Source organism: Schistocerca piceifrons, chromosome 3 (genome assembly GCF_021461385.2).
Source record: "Schistocerca piceifrons isolate TAMUIC-IGC-003096 chromosome 3, iqSchPice1.1, whole genome shotgun sequence".
Lineage (NCBI taxonomy): Eukaryota > Metazoa > Arthropoda > Insecta > Orthoptera > Acrididae > Schistocerca > Schistocerca piceifrons.
The window spans coordinates 219,132,618-219,147,443 of record NC_060140.1 but is presented as its reverse complement, the minus strand read 5'-3'; positions in this window follow the sequence as shown (position 1 = coordinate 219,147,443).

The following is a 14,826-nucleotide window of genomic DNA, read 5'->3' as shown; positions in this document are numbered from 1 at the left end:
ACTCCATTCGCCTGATATCTTCTGTTTCAAGGTACTCCTCCACGATGTCAACTCCGTGGGGCCGTGCGTTATCATCCATCATGAGGAAGTGGGGACCCACTACACCCCTGAAAAGGCGGACATACTGGTGCAAAATGACGTCCCGATACACCAGACCTGTTACAGTTCCTCTGTCAAAGACATGCAGGTGTGTACGTGCACCAATCATAATGCCACCCCACACCATCAAACCACGACCTCCATACAGGTCCCTTTCAAGGACATTAAGGGGTTGTTACCTGGTTCCTGGTTCACGCCAGATGAAACCCCGGCGAGAATCACTGTTCAGACTATACCTGGACTCGTCTGTGAACATAACCTTAGACCACTGTTCTAATGACCATGAACTGTGTTTTTGACACCAGGCTGTACAGGCTCTCCTGTGAGCAGGGGTCAGTGGAATGCACCTTGCAGGTCTCTCGGTGAATAAACCGTGTCTGTTCAGTCGTCTGCAGGCAACTGTTCCAGTGGGTGCGGTAATGTCCCGAGAAAGGCTGCCTGCTGTACTCCGTGGCCGACTGTGGTCACTGATGGTGAGATATCGGTCTTCTTGTGGTGTTGTACACTGTGGACGTCCCGTACTGTAGCGCCAGGACACGTTTCCTGTCTGCTGGAATCGTAGCAATAATCTTGAGATCACACTTTGTGGCACACGGAGGACCCGTGCTACGACTCGCCGTGTTTGACCAGCCTCCAGTCGCCCTAGCATTCTACCCCTCATAACGTCATCAATATGTGTTCTTTGAGCCATTTTCAACACACAGTCACCATTAGCACGTCTGAAAACGTCTGCACACTTAACTCGCTGCACCATACTCTGACATACACCAACACACCTCTGCATATGCGGACTGCTGCCAGCGCTACTGCGCGACGACCGCAGGTCAAATACACCACATGGTCATATCCCGAGGTGATTTAAACTCGCAAACCGCACATCAGAGCGTTGTTTCGCCATGTATCAGCATTATCCATAATTTATGAGCATGAGTGTAGATCTTTTTAGCCTGCATTCCTCAAATAGATCTTGGATGCCTTAATGAAGTCATAGCGTCTGCCACAACGTGTGCACATCTGTAGTCCCCTTCGTTTACTAGGTCTCATTAATCGAAGTTATAGTCCTAATAACACACTGAACAGTCACGTTTACATGACCACCGCCTACGTTCGGGGTTAACGCGCAATAACCACTCACATACGGCAGGTGGCAGAATCAGCAGTGAAGGTTATATAAAGCGTGTCGAGGGACGCGGAGAACATTTCTGAAACAGCTAAGTTTGTAAAATTTTCCCGTGCTGCTGTGGTTAAAGTATACCGTACTCCCCTAGCCACCAATCTGACCGAATATCAGCCCAATGGAGAATCTGTGGGACCACTTCGCTCGGGCTGTTTGCGCCCTAAATCCTCAACTGAGAAACCAAGCTCAGCTGGTCACGATACAGGAGTCGGCATGGCTGCACATCCATGTTGATATCTTGCAGAACCTCATTGACTCTCTCCTCCTGCACACCTGTCATCAGTCCGCACTGCAAAACGTGGTTATTAAGGCTTTTGACAAGTGATTCCTCTCTGACCTAGATAAAGGCGGTAAATGATTCGCATGTTTTTACCTGTTGTTGTTGTGGTGGTCTTCAGTCCTGAGACTGGTTTGATGCAGCTCTCCATGCTACTCTATCCTGTGCAAGCTTCTTCATCTCCCAGTACCTACTGCAACCAACATCCTTCTGAATCTGCTTAGTGTATTCATCTCTTGGTCTCCCCCTACGATTTTTACCCTCCACGCTCCCCTCCAATACTAAATCGGTGATCCCTTGATGCCTCAGAACATGTCCTACCAACCGATCCCTTCTTCTAGTTAAGTTGTGCCACAAACCCCTCTTCTCCCCAATTCTATTCAATACCTCCTCATCAGTTATATGATCTACCCATCTAATCTTCAGCATTCTTCTGTAGCACCACATTTCGAAAGCTTCTATTCTCTTCTTGTCCAAAATAGTTATCGTCCATGTTCCATACATGGCTACATTCCATACAAATAATTTCAGAAACGGCTTCCTGACACTTAAATCTATACTCGAAGTTAACAAATTTCTCTTCTTCAGAAACGCTTTCCTTGCCATTGCCAGTCTACATTTTATATCCTCTCTACTTCGACCGTCATCAGTTATTTTGCTCTCCAAATAGCAAAACTCCTTTACTACTTTAAGTGTCTCATTTCCTAATCTAATTTCGGCAGCATTACCCGATTTAATTCGACTACATTCCATTATCCTCGTTTTGCTTTTGTTGATGTTCATCTTATATTCTCCTTTCAAGGTACTGTCCATTCCGTTCAGCTGCACTTCCAAGTCCTGTACTGTCTCTGAGAGAATTACAATGTCATCGGAGAACCTCAAAGTTTTTATTTCTTTTCCATGGATCTTAATACTTACTCCGAATTTTTCTTTTGTTTCCTTTACTGCTTGCTCAATATACAGATTGAATAACATCGGGGAGAGGCTACAACCCTGTCTCACTCCCTTCCCAACCACTGCTTCCCTTTCATATCCCTCGACTCTTATAACTGCCATCTGGTTTCTGTACAGATTGTAAATAGCCTCTCACTCCCTATATTTTACCCCTGCCACCTTCAGAATTTGAAAGAGGGTATTCCAGTCAACATTGTCAAAAGCTTTCTCTAAGTCTCTAAGTTTTTACCTATGATGATAGAATGAAGGCTTTCACGACCGGATTTTTCAGCTGCCGAGAATTCTTCCGGGTTGTATGGCCGTGGTCCATGGAACTCTTCTATCCCTGACGTTTCGTCCAAAGCTACGTTGGACATCTTCGGAGGTGCTCCTGGTTGTACTGAGTCTTGCCGAATCAGAGATAGAAGAGTTCCATGGACCACGGCCATACAACCCGGAGGAATTCTTGGCAGCTTTACCTATGATGGATTTTATTTATATAAAAATATTAAAAAAAAAACTTTGATTAATTTAACACAGGAAAAACTTCACATGACTGATGACTGATCGATATTTCTAATTTTTGCCACTTTCCATTTTAATTGTTCCTTTTTGTCTTTTTTGGGAAGGAGAGTGCAAGATCCCGTTATACTAGAGTGCCGAGGCAATGCCCTGGTTGCGCGAAATTAGTGACGCTACTGGAGAGACGTGCTTTATTGCAGCACAGCGCTACGTGCAAGCAGCCTCCAGTTGCCACGGGTCTGCTTGCTGGTTTCACTGCTGCTGACGGGCAGGCAGGCGGCATTGTGCGCAGCGAGCTGGCTCAGCGGTGGCTACAGTTGAGCCCACACCACGCGGTCGCTGCGTGACAGCTGAGTTATCGCTGCAAGAATGCGTACAGCAGGGTCGGTGAACACACACATGAAACTATAGCCGTATATTGCTGACGTCGGTGTGACGTGGAACTTTATAATACGTAGCATGCTCTGGTATTATGACGGTCTAGAGGTTCAAAATCGATTCAGAAAATAGCGATCGACTGAAACCCACCTCGCTCTGTTCGTTCACTAAACTTAGACGGCAGCAGATATTGGCGCCCGGGTAGAGCCCGTGCTCTTTGAGTTCCGCAAGGCGTTCGAAACAGTTCCGACTGTCACGAAATGAACAAAATACGAGCGTACGGGATATCATACCAACTGAGTGATTGGTTTGAACAGCTCTTATTGTTAGCAAATAAAGCACAGCAACACCCTAGACCTATTAGTAACAAACTGAGCCGAATTTTTCGAATCAGTTAACGTCGAAAACATAACCAGCGATGACGAGGCTGTGATACCATCAATGACTATTGGTGGTACAAGAAATGGTTAGTAGATGTGACAAAGTACAAATAGCAGAGTATCTTAATAAGATAACATCAAATATTTAGCTCCGAAGTCGAAAATGTAGAGTAGAAGCGGACAAAACTTAAAAGGACTTTATAATATTCCTTAGACAAGTACACTACTGGCCATTGAAATTGCTACATCACGAAGATGACGTGCTACACATGTGAAATTTAACCGGCAGGAAGAAGATGCTGTGATATGCAAATGATTAGCTTTTCAGAGCATTCACACAACGTTGGCGCCGGTGGCGACACCTACAACGTGCTGACATGAGGAAAGTTTCCAACCGATTTATCATACACAAACAGCAGATGACCGGCGTTGCCTGGTGAAACGTTGTTGTGATGCCTCGTGTAAGGAGGAGAAGTGCGTACCGTCACTTTTCCGACTTTGATAAAGATCGGATTGTAGCCTATCGCGATTGCGGTTTATCGTATCGCGACATAGCTGCTCGCGTTGGTCGAGATCCAATGACTGTTAGCAGAATATGGAATCGGTGGATTCAGGAGGGTAATACGGAACGCCGTGCTGGACCCAACGGTCTCGTATCACTAGCAGTCAAGATGACAGGCATCTTATCCGCATGGCTGTAACGGATCGTGCAGCCACATCTCGATACCGGAGTCAACAGATGGGGACGTTTGCAAGACAACAACCATCTGCACGAACAGTTCGACGACGTTTGCAGCAGCATGGACTATCAGCTCGGAGACCATGGCTGTGGTTACCCTTGACGCTGCATCACAGACAGGAGCGCCTGCGATGGTGTACTCAACGACGAACCTGGGTGCACGAATGGCAAAACGTCATTTTTTCGGATGAATCCAGGTTCTGTTTACTGCATCATGATGGTCGCATCCGTGTTTGGCGACATCGCGGTGAACGCACATTGGAAGCGTGTATTCGTCATCGCCATACTGGCGTATCACCCGGCGTGATGGTATGGGGTACCATTGATTACACGTCTCGGTCACTTCTTGTTCGCATTGACGGCACTTTGAACAGTGGACGTTATATTTCAGATGTGTTACGACCCGTGGCTCTACCCTTCATTCTATCCCTGCGAAACCCTACATTTCAGCAGGATAATGCACGACCGCATGTTGCAGGTCCTGCCGGGACTTTCTGGATACAGAAAATGTTCGACTGCTGCGCTGGCTAGCACATTCTCCAGATCTCTCACCAATTAAAACGTCTGGTCAATGGTGGCCGAGCAACTGGCTCGTCACAATACGCCAGTCATTACTCTTGATGAACTGTGGTATCGTGTTGGAGCTGCATGGGCAGCTGTACCTGTACACGCCATCCAAGCTCTGTTTGACTCAATGCCCAGGCGTTTCAAGTCCGTTATTACGAATAGAGCTGGTTGTTCTGGGTACTGATTGCTCAGGATCTATGCACCCAAACTGCGTGAAAATGTAATCTCGTCAGGTCTAGTATAATATATTTGTCCAATGAATACCCGATTATAATCTGCATTTCTTCTTGGTGAAGCAATTTTAATGGCCAGTAGTGTATGTATCGACAAGGGTTGTGAGGAATGGCAAGTACCCATCGTGGTCTGAGTAGCGGCGTTAGAAAGTTGCAACGAAAGCAAAGAGAGATTCATCTTCAATTTAAGGGGACTGAAAGCCTATTTATCAAACAAAAGCTGAAAGAAGTGAAAATAGCGCAAGATGAAAAATGCGAGAAGCAGTGAATGCATTTCAACGTAAAGTTTTTCCAAATAAGCTTTACTAAAAATTCTAAAGGGTTTTGGTCTTCAGTAAAGTCAATAAGCAGATCGAAATCGTTAACTCAGTCGTTCAGTGTCCATACTGGCACCGAAACGCAAGATAACAGAGAGAATGCCGAAATAACTTAATTCAGTCTTCCGAAACTCTTTCATCAAGGAAGTTCGTACTATCGCTTCCTCTTTCAAGCATCGCTCGAACTTCGAAATTGCAGAAATTGAGATAAACTTTCGCGGAACAGAAAGTAAACTAAAACTTGTTAACAATGGCAAGGCGACTTCAGCGGTATTGAGATAGCCACTATACAGAACATCCTTTCTTTCAAACAGTAATTTATCTTAGATCGCTGGGCAACGAAGAGTACCCAGCAATCATATTAAAGGGCAGGTCATTTCCGTTTTCAAGAAGGGGCCTCGGACAAATGCACATAATTACAGGCCAATACCGCTGACAGAATTATGGAACCCGTTTTGTGCGCATGCATTATCACTTTTTTTGGAGTGCGAAAATCCTCTCTATAAAAATAAACCTTGACCTCGACAAAGAGAGATAATGTGAATCACAATTCTCTCCGTTCGTCCCTGAGACTCAAAGTGCCGCAAAGAAAGACACCCAGCTCGATACCGTGTTCGCTGATTTCCAGAAGACGTTCGGTACAGTTCGTCGCTGTTGCCTAGTGAACAAAATACCAGCATACGCAATATCAGACCAGCTGTGTGATGGGATTGGAGAACTTCGAACAAATAGAAAACAGCACGTCATTCTTAACGGAAGAGAAATATTCAGAAGTAAAAGTAATTTGAGGTTTACTGCAAGGGAGTACTATAGGAGCATTACCATTTATTATGCACTAGTGTGCAAAACTTAAGAACGAAAGTAACTTTCGCATAATGTGTCACTGCTAAATAACATACACTACTGGCCGTTAAAATTGCTACACACGAAAATGACATGCTACAGACGCGAAATTTTACCGACAGGAAGAAGATGCTGCGATATGCAAATGATTAGCTTTTCAGAGCATTCACACAAGGTTGGCGCCGGTGGCGACACCTACAACGTGCTGACATGAGGAAAGTTTCCAACCGATATCTCATAAAGAAACAGCAGTCGACCGGCGTTGCCTGGTGGAACGTTGTTGTGATGCCTCGTGTAAGGAGGAGAAATGCGTACCATCACGTTTCCGATTATGATAAAGGTCGGATTGTAGCCTATCGCATTTGCGGTTTATCGTATCGAGACATTGCTGCTCGCGTTGGTCGATATCCAATGACTGTTAGCGGAATATGGAATCGGTGGGTTCGGGAGGGTAATACGAAACGCCGTGCTGGATCCCAACGGTCTCGTATCACTAGCAGTCGAGATGACAGGCATCTCATACGCATGGCTGTAGCAGATCGTGCAGCCACGTCTCGATCCCTGAGTCAACAGATGGGGACGTTTGCAAGACAACAACCATCTGCACGAACAGTTCGACGACGTTTGCAGCAGCATGGACTATCAGCTCGGAGACCATGGCTGCGGTTACCCTTGACGCTGCATCACAGACAGGAGCGCCTGCGATGGTGTACTCAACGACGAACCTGGGTGCACGAATGGCAAAACGTCATTTTTTCGGATGAATCTAGGTTCTGTTTACAGCATCATGATGGTCGCATCCGTGTTTGGCAACATCGCGGTGAACGCACATTGGAAGCGTGTATTCATCATCGCCATACTGGCGTATCACCCGGCGTGATGGTATGGGGTGCCATTGGTAACACGTCTCGGTCACTTCTTGTTCGCATTGACGGCACTTTGAACAGTGGACGCTACATTTCAGATGTGTTACGACCCGTGGCTCTACCCATCATTCGATCCCTGCGAAACCCTACATTTCAGCAGGATAACGCACGACCGCATGTTGCAGGTTCTGTACGGGCCTTTCTGGATGCAGAAACAACTCACGCCACATGGCTCGGTGGGATTTAAGCCTGGGTAGACCATCCATTCGCTGACCATCTTCTCATTCCAAGAGACCCTCCACATGCCCTGTTCGCATTTCATCCATAAAAATGAAGTCAGGACGTCGACGCAGATGGGGGGCTGGGCTGGGAAAGTAGTCACAATAACCTTGCCCGTATGCATTTAGAGTTCAGTACGCCCATGACACATCTTTCCTCCCCACACCATTACACGTGAACCCGAAAACTATCATCTTCGTCAGTGTTCCTGGGTGCATTGCGTGTCCCCCCCCCCCTCGCCATATGAGGGCACAGCATTGTCGCACATGATCTTTTTAGTGGTTCTGGTGTTTCCGTGTGGGGAGGCATAATGTTGCTTGAGTGAGCTGAGCTCAAAATCTCTTAACACCGCGCGCTCACCGATCAACGTTATTAATGACACTGTTCTCCTTCAACATGTGCCTCTTTCCATGGGTGTAATCGATCCTAACTTCATTTTTATGGATGACGATCCGCGACCGCATCGAACAGCTAAGGTCGAGGAGCTCTTGGAACGGGAGTGTATTCAGCGAATGGATTGGCCTGCCAGCCGGCCGCGGTGGTCTAGCGGTTCTGGCGCTGCAGTTCGGAACCGCGGGACTGCTACGGTCGCAGGGTCGAATCCTGCCTCGGGCATGGGTGTGTGTGATGCCCTTAGGTTAGTTACGTTTAAGTAGTTCTAAGTTCTAGGGGACCTAAGATGTTGAGTCCCATAGTGCTCAGAGCCATTTGAACAATTTTTTGATTGGCCTGCCCATTCCCCTGACATAAATTCCAAATGGTTCAAATGGCTCAAAGCACTATGGGACTTAACATCGGAGGCCATCAGTCCCCTAGACTTAGAACTACCTAAACCTAACTAACCTGAACACATCACACACATCCATGCCCGAGGCAGGATTCGAGCCTGCGACCGTGGCAGCAGCGCGGTTCCGGACTGAGAACCGCTCGGCCACTCCAGCCGGCACTTAAATTCCATCTGACACCTGTGATATGCTTGGACAACATGGTTGTGGAGTAAAAGTTGAAATCTCCCCTTAGAAAAATTTATGAATGATTGGGCTGACAAACCCCTTTCGTTATTTGATTTTCAAACAGCTGAGCAAAACTGAACGTGCACAGACATTTCTCTCTTTACTTATTCATATCATCAATAAACTGAAACACAATATTTTTAGCACAACGCAATCTGACTTTCAATAATCCCTACAAAAGAATGGCCCTGACTAACAATAATCTATACCTTTCATGAATCACTTACCTCATAAAAAACTTCGTTACTCGAACTACTGCAATACAGCGAGTGCCAATACTGCCAACTAAATAAAAGATTCTATGGAAGACACTAACTACTGATAGGCATAGTTATCAAATGAAAGATTTTGATAGAGAACAAACAATGTATTTACCTTCATAGTGTTCTACAGTCTTACAAATTTACTCTTTCTGATTGACACACGTCCAGAACATCCGCTCTCAAAACTCCGCCATCTCTCTCCCCACATCGACCACTGCTGGCGGCTCACCTCCAACTGCGCAGCGCTACGCGCTGTTCACATCCCACTGCCCAACACTACAATAGCGAATATTCCTACAATGATAACCAGCCACAGACTGCACACAGCATAGCCAGTGATTTTCATACAGAGCGCTACGTGGCGTTACCAACATAAAAACCTAAACAGCCTACTTATGTATAGCACCTGTCGTAAAAATACTGCCAGTACTTACTTTATTAGGTCTTAGTCATTATTCTTTATTCATACTGTGACTAGAGCAATCTAATTTTCTTATTTAAAGTATTGTCATGATGTCACTCTGATGTGTGAAATGCTGCATGTGTGAAACACTGGTCCGATGTAAGAGAGGGCCTGATGGCCCTAATCTGATCAGGTTAAATAAATAAATAAATAAATAAATACACAGTGATTGATAAAATTAACTTAGTATTAAGAAAATAGTCTTAATCGCGTTTTTTTGGTTATTTAGTACCACACCTTGGTAGACGCGACGCCACCAGCAGTCGACCATATGTTCGCCGTGAAGATGGCCCCTGCGATGGGCTGAAACCGGTCGGCACTAAATAAATAAAAAAACGCGATTAGGATTGTTTTCTTAATATTAACCTGTGATATGCATTATGGGGACGTACTGCAGCACGACCACAAACAAGAACGACCATTTAGTAATTGACAACAACGGTGGTGGAGTAATAAAACGCCCAACCACTATAACTCCTTACGAAAACTCGAGGCTTGCATGAGAGAACGTTGCAGAGGATGCACTGCCGTTCGTGATGATCACACGCTCTATTAAGAACCATGTCCTGCAGTTTGTAATGTCCACGGGACCATAATGAATCGCTCTGATTTCAATGTAGTTATTGTCCCTGAAAAATGTGTCTCGTTTTGTCTCGGCTCGACGGTGATGGTTGTCCCAGTCGAGATGACGTGGAACGGCGTCTGTAGATCACGACAACGCCAATCTGTAACTATTATAAAAACAAAATCCTCGCGCGGTTTGGTTATTTTTCAGATACTATCTCTCAAAACTGATATCAACGTCTCGAAGGAGCAGCACGCAGGAGTGTATGCGCTGCTCTTGCTTGTAATTAAAGCAATGGTGTTCGATGTCCATCGATCTTCTCCACTTATAAATATAGCGACACTACCACTCGATAACGCGATGACTCCCTTGATCTGAAACGATAACCGAAAGTCCTTTGGGTGTCGCGACAGATTTTTCATTTACGCGAAATTGCTGACTGTAGTTCTTATGTCCGGTTTGAGGATGGGTATTCAAACGTTGAAAATATGTCTTGAATCATCAATCCATCACCCAAGCCGATGTCGCATCATGATTTTTGCGAGGATATTGAGTTGTTAATTATTATTCCATCGTCAAGGCGTCGCTACGTCGCGTATTCAACATCTACACGACGTAATTCCAGAGATAACACACCCTTGAGTAATGTTCAGAATGCGTCGTATTTCGGTGTAAGCTTATTGCTGTTTACAGTTAAATTGTCACTAAATCACTTTTCACTTTTATGTTATCCGAAGAATCAGTTAATTCTACAAATACACTTTAAAAATCCTTTAAATGATGTATATGACACGAAAGATTAAAGTTTAATTAAAGTTAATTGTTCTTCGTAATTATTTGTCCCTACACTGAGCACATACACCGATTTTTCGTTCAGGGAACTGCGTCTGTTAGCATCAGCAATTCTGGCCTTAACGATAGCTTCTGACAACACGGCACAAATGTAAGTTCTTCGTGATTGCTTTTATCTGTCGCCTACTCAAGTCTAATAATTGAGTTTATGTCGGCGATCAGTCTCTTCCTGTGTCCTTTGATGTTCGTGACTATTAAGTGTCAGGAAGGCTAAGTCCCATCACAAATCAGCAATCACACGAGTTATTTTTCTGTCACATATATCAACTATCCCGTTATCTGTCTAAACGGTAAAGATGGTTTTACTTCAGTCCGGGTTCTGACTAATACTTCCAACCGTAAAACTTTTAAACTTCAGATCGGTTTTAAAACAATCTAGCAGCGCTTAACATGCGTACTACTATTGCAAGAGTATAAGAGAGAAGTGAAGTTAACATACCCACCGCCCGACGCCCGAGTTACATTGTAGTCACAGCGAATTTACAGCTCGATGTGGCTATAACTCTCTTCTAGGATGAATGTTATCTTTGGTCAATTTAAGGTCTGGGCTTTAACCTTCGTAAATAATAATTTTTTGAATTCTTTCTTTAAAGTTTCTGTTTCGTACCATATGGTATTCTTTCATTCAGTCTTTTCTTTATGATAAGCATTAGTATTTACATAACATTCTTGTTAATCAAACTGTCAAGAGTGTAAATATTGTTGTCAGTAGCTGTCACCACTCTCAGGATGACTGATTTTTCTATTTCTTTTTGCAACAAAAGGGTGTTTATTATGGGTTCTGTAATTGGGGTGTTAAAAAAAGTGTCATTTGTGTACGATTCATTGAGTATTTCTTTCAGTTATCTTCTATATTAAAAAGTGGCAGAGCTTTCTACAAACAGTCTAAGATTCAAGAGCTGCATTACTTGGAAGCGACATATCAGGCGAAAGTTACTTTCCTCCTCATCAACAAAACATGCTGCACTGGCAGGTAGGCGTGCGATTCCTTCTCCAGATTCAAGACAAACGTTTGTCTAGCAAAATCAAATCTGCTGCATTTTGAAAACACGTGTGTGAAAACAAGCAGCTGGCAACACTGTCACATGTGCAGTATGTCGGAATGTACAGAGGAGCGTGTACCACCCCACCCTACCGTGACAACCTTCGTAGCTCAATGAGTACACCGCTAGGACATCAAACCCGCATCCACCATTGGAGCTATGGTTCGAGTTCTCGCCAGCTTCCTTTTTCATTTTTAGCCTTCCGTTCCCTAGTTCTCGTCGTTTATAAGCAGGTCATCGTTTTGTCACGTGACAATAGTCAACCACATGATAGTGGGATCCATTAAACTGCACGCAGTAGACATTCTACTAACCGCGCGGTGCCGGTCCTGTCAAGTTGATGTCGGCTGCTTCCTGGTGGAGTACACAAACGATGAATACGTCGATAGGCTTTTAGTGCTAGATGCATCCCATAACCAGGCTTCTTCTCCTGCTTGTGCATATGCTACACGGTACTGTCTATGGTGACATCCCCTTAAGGGTGATTTCGGCGCCTCGAGCAACCGATAATCTTCGTCCGCAAGTAAAAGACAGACGTCGTCCAAGGACTAGACGTACTCCACAGACAGAGGACGTGATTCTTGAAACCATTCACCAGTGACCTCGGCGCAGCACCCGTGATATTGTAAGATCGTTCCAGATATCTCAGAGACTCGTTGTTGGAGAGTTGCACCGTGAAAAACGGCATCCATATCTCTACACGTTAACTCAACACCAGAGGCCAGAAAGCCGCATTCGACGAATACAGTTTTGTGAATGGCTTTCGCACCAAGTGGAAAATAAGATCATTTTATAATTAACGTGATTTGGACTCTCGACTCTAGCTTCACACGTGAAGGTATTTTCAACCCCCGTATCAATCATTATTGGTCAGAACACAACCCACAGGTCATCCGTGAATGTGTCTTTCAATCGTGTTTTGGCGCAGACCCATGGCCTGGAATGGTGGATCTTACCTGTTGCCGGACAAATTGAATGGGACTCTATATCGAACGTTTGTTTGCAATACTTTGCCTGACGTATTAGAAAAAGGTTCCATTTCGTGTTTGGCAACGGCTATGGTTTCAGCATGATGGTGCACCATCACACTTCGAAATGAACGTGTAAAATGGATTGGTCGTGGCGCTGCAATTTGTGGGGACACCTAAAAGGACAAGTTTATATCGCTCCACCCATGGAAGTATAGGACCTAATAGCTCACGTGCTTGCAGCTTCGGTAATGGTGGTGCAGCTGCGTTGCATCAGGTCCAGCAAAGTATGATCCAGCGAGTGGCGAAGTGTTTGCAAACGCAAGGTGGTCGCTTTGAACGTCTTCTGTAAAGTGAACGTTCCTCGTACGTGTACATACGGACTCTGAGAAGATAAGCCTGGACATCAAACGTACAGAACAGAATTACTGTGTGTACAATAGTTTGCAATCTAGTGCAGCCTACCCATTGTTTTTTCTGTAATTCATTGTGTACAGACGATGTTATTGTATGCACTATTATTTTTTATTGGCTTTATTTTTGTCAAGGATGAAATGAAGTGGTCGTTTACGTCTGTAAGAGTTTCGTATTAGGTCTTAATTTTTAAATAAAGGTAACAGTAACAGAAAGAAATACGCAGAATGCCGCACTACGGAGGTGTAAACTGAATACGTTTGGATGCTTTAGCCGAAAAAAAGGAATGAATGCAAAAATGGTTCAAATGGCTCTGAGCACCATGGGACTTAACATCTGTGGTCATCAGTCCCCTAGAACAGAACTACTTAAACTTAACTAATCTAAAGACATCACACACATCCATGCCCGAGGCAGGATGCGAACCTGCGACCGTAGCGGTCCCGCGGTTCCGGACTGAGCGCCTAGAACCGCTAGACCACCGCGGCCGGCTGGAATGAATGCAACTCGAACATGGGTGAGTATGCATATTCGTTCCCCGCGGCATTGCCTCGTCTCACTCAGCTAATAGGACAGCTCTGGCACAGCGCAAAGTTCATGCTAACTGTTCTTGGCCTGACTCCACACATTTGTCAGAGTCTCGTTGTTTAAATCGCATTTCTATTAAACAGACGGGACTGGGTTTTACTAGATACACTTTTCTCTTGTATTGGAATGAGGACTCGCAAGCCTCACCTTGTACAAGCTCTTGCATACAGAGAAGTCGCATCGCTAGAAAATTCTTGCGAAATGCACTAAGACCTGCAGAGCATCTACACTTCGTACACCGCTTGTCAGTTGACTCTTAACATAAGCAAATGTTACGTATTGCGCATAGATAGCCCACTGTTGTATGGTTACAAGATTTCCGAACACGTCTTAGAGGCAGTCGCATCCATTAAACATCTGGAATTATGTGTATGGAACAGTTTCTTGTGGAACGACCACGTACAACTTATTTCAAGAAAAGCAGATGCCATACTGAGCTCCATTGGCAGAATCCTCAGGAAGTATAGCCTGCCCATGAAGGAAGTAGCTTGCAAAACGATCTTTCGATCGATGTTTGAGTACTGCACGTCAGTCTGAGGCCTGCACCTGAAAAAGATTGTTAGAGGAAACACAGATGATCCAAAGAAGAGCAGAACGTTTTGTCACATGTTCGTTTAGTAAGCGCAAAGGCGTCACATAGATGTTCGTTTATTTCCATTTCCACATGCTGCAACGGAGGCATTGTACATTACGGGACCGTTACTCTTAAAAATCCGCGAGCGTACTGTCATAAAAGAGTCAACCAATCTGTTGCTTACTACCACGTAGAACTCGCGAGAAGACCGTGAAGGTACAATTAACTATGTTCGAGGTCACACGGAGGCTTACCAAAAATCATTCCTTCTGAGCACCATTCTGTATTGGAACAGAAAAGGAAGTGGCAGTGGTATCCCCCGCCATACCCCATAAAGTGGCTTGCGGAGTTTGGATGCAGATATGTAGATAACGCACCGGTGGAAAGTTTTGTTTATTTCCTTCGCTCCGCCATGTGTGATGTAATAACATTTTTTCTGAAATGAAATGCACCTCTCTTTCAGTGACCACAGG